Here is a 3,417-nt window from a genome sequence, read left to right on the forward strand (position 1 = left end):
GAGGACAAAGGTACCCTAGCTTGACACAACTTGTAGGTGATTTATTGGTATCCTTCTAGGCTTAGTAGTTTGAAGAAATTGCATCTATGAAGGAGTGTGTACCCTTGAATTGCTTTCCCTTTAGATAATTTCCGCCACTTAGATGAGGAAAGTGGCTATTCTTTTGTAGATGCATCCATTACTTGTTTTATGAGCTTTAATGTTTGGATGTGTCGCCATTTTGGCAAGACCCACCTTGCCTTGCAAGAAGGCATCCTACCTCATGGTTGTCTTGTTGTGAGTTGAAGGGGCGGAGTGAGACCCGATAATTGTCTCATATCGGCTATGCTATTAGGTTAGTTTAAATAAGGGTCCTAGTCTTTGTCACCTCTTTAGTCGGGACGAGCAAAGGTTCGGTTTAGGGATATTTGATGTGACCATAATTTGAGCATATTTAGTCCCCGAATTAGCCCCGTTCCCATGCTTTTTAGTGCCTATTTGGGTCATTTATTATCTTTAGACCTTTCTTTTGCATATTCTTTGAGGTTTTGATCCCTTGGTAGGAAAGGAGTGCAAACCTTGCATTTTCATGGCAAAATGGAGCTAAATTGATTGAATTCAATGACCAAGCATCAAAGAGAAGACAAGACTAGAAGGCCTTTGTACATACTATAGTAGATGGGCAATGATGAGAAAAGATCCTTGCATCCCCAAGAAAATCCTCAAGGATTTTATAAAGAGAAAGGAAGAAAAGAAGAAAGGAAGAAGCTGACAGAGAATCCGAGCGGATTGACCACAATCCGCCCGTCCAACACAAGCAATCCGAACGTCTTCCTCAGCTGGACGCCCGTCCAGAACCACCACAATCCGCCCGTCCACCCCACGAATCCGCTCGTCCAAAACACCCATAATCCGCCCGTCCCATGCCCTGGACGCTCGGATTGTGTGACAGCTAATCCGTCTTCTACTTGTTCAATGAAGGATGCGCATATTTTTCAAAGTCCGGCGAAAAGGAGACCGGAGTCTCTCTTGAGACCGGCGATTCCTCAAGGACTTAATCGTCATTTAAGCCCTTAGTAAACCCTAATTTATGTACCTAATCCCCACTATAAATACCCCATTAGTCTAATTAGGTTAGCATGTTCTTTTTAGCAATCTCTAGTGTAGTTTATATCAATCAAATCTCTCTTTAATCTTGTAATCAACTTTTAATTAAGTCTTAATACAAATCTCATTTCCTTAATCTCTCTTTTGTTCATCTTTCATTTTGGGTAATTGAAGATTATTTGGGTTATTATTGGGAGATTGACAACCTTCCAATCAATCATCAAGTACTTCTATTATTCTTTGCTTTATTATTGGAATCATTAGTAGGTATAATTCTCTTAATCCCTTTTTAATTATTGTTAATTATCTTCATTTATTTATCATGTTTTACTTTGTTGGTATGATTGACAACCTTGCTAGCATGTTCAACATGATAATGAGTGAGTAGTTTCCTTAGCTAGGGTTAATGGGTAATTAGGGGAAACCAACATGGGGGATGATTCATGCTTAAATTAATATATTTTCATAGTTTATTTGCTTGCTTGTTGTGATTTCAACTTATGCACATGTTATGTTTGATGAAATACGAGCCTATGAATCCTTGCATTTTTTTACCCATCACCTATCTTTTCAATGAGACTTGTAAGACATAAACCAACTCGAGTCTCATTAGACCATGTATATAGTTGAGTACAGAAGATTAAGTCGACTTGTAGGTGTTGTACAATCTAATCGATTCGGCTCCGGGACCCAAAATTTCCTAGGATTGTAAGATATAAACCAACTCGATCCATCACAACAATAATTGCTTGCTTATAATTTGAGAATATGTTTGTATGATCAATTCCCATGAATCCCCTATGACCCCATGACACCCTAGTGCCTTTTATCAATTGTTTACATCCCTTTTTAATCATCATGCTTGTTTACTTTTATTGCTAATTAGTTTAGTGACCTTCTACTTCAAACCCCAAATTGTGACACCCCTAGACACCACTAGTTGCAATTGAAAATCTCATCTCAATTCCCGTCCCTTGGGATCCGACCTTTACTTGCCTCTTTACTAATTGTACAGTTGTTTGTGGAGAAATAACTTGTGTTTTGGTCTAGGTGCTCCTAACGACAAGTACCTAAAACTAAACCTCCCAAGGGAGTCCGACCAGAGGTGCTTGCCAGAATGGTCGCGGGAGCAATCCGTCCTGGTGTAGGTAGTTTTGGGCGCTCGGGGGACTTTCCCTCGGGCGTGGTGGCGGAGGATTGAAGATAAGTCGATGGTAGGCATCGTCAAGTCGGGTGATCCTCTCGGAGAGACTGGCTATGGCTTCCTTAACTTGTTGGAACATAGTGAGCATAGTGGCAGCACTGAACACAAACACTCCGTCTGAGGGATCTTTCTCCAAAGCATTCACCTCGTCATCAACTGGCAGGATGAGGTGTGAGAAGTCCAGAGTTGTCTCATCGTCGGAGATGGCGTGGATCCCTAGAGGGTTTGTTTTGTTGTTTGGCTTAGTCGGTGGGGGTAAAGGAAAATCCCCTTTCTCAATCATGTCTTGGATGATGTGTTTGAGTTTGAAGCAGGTTTCAGTATCATGCCCCTTCCCTTGATGGTACCGACAGTAGGCATTGAGGTTCCAGAACCGGGACTTCTTAGCATCGGTCAGATCCGGGATGGGTTCGATTGGTTGTAACTTTCCCTGATCCATGAGCCTCTTCAGAGCACTTGCGTAAGTTGACCATATATTAGTGAACATTCTCTGGGGGAGCTCAGCTCCCTTAGCATATGGTTCAACGAGGTTGACCTCATCAATTTTTTTTTTGTTTAGCCGCAGGGACGAGATCCGGTTGAGGTGGATCCTTGGTAGCCTCTGTAAGTAGTCTTGGCCAAGACACCCTTCCGGAGGTCATCTTCAATGCGTGTCCCCAAAATTTGCAGATCCTGGAAGGTCTTGATATTTTGATACCTTAGTAAGTTGGCATACACTGGGCGGAGATTGTTGACGAACTTTTCCACCAAAGTTGATTCACTCGGTTTACTGACCAATTGAGTACTCACCCTCCTCCAACGGATTAAGAACTCGGTGAACCCTTCCTTATCGTTCTGGGTTAGAACCTCAAGAGTACGGGTATTAGCTTGGATTTCAACATTGTCAGCATATTTTTTAGCAAATTCGAGTGCGACCTCATCCCAAGTGGTAAGGTTTTTCGGATCGAGGGAGTAATACCATTGGCGAGGGATCGATTCCAAAGAGGATGGAAAGATCCGGGTGAAAAGTTCCTATTTGACCCCTTTAATGGCCATGTAGTCTTTGAAGGCACGGATATGATTGAGCGGGTCCTCCACTCCTTTGAACTTAGGTACGTCAGTCAGGGTAAAGTTGTCAGGTAATTGAT

This window comes from Silene latifolia, chromosome X (genome assembly GCF_048544455.1).
Source record: "Silene latifolia isolate original U9 population chromosome X, ASM4854445v1, whole genome shotgun sequence".
Lineage (NCBI taxonomy): Eukaryota > Viridiplantae > Streptophyta > Magnoliopsida > Caryophyllales > Caryophyllaceae > Silene > Silene latifolia.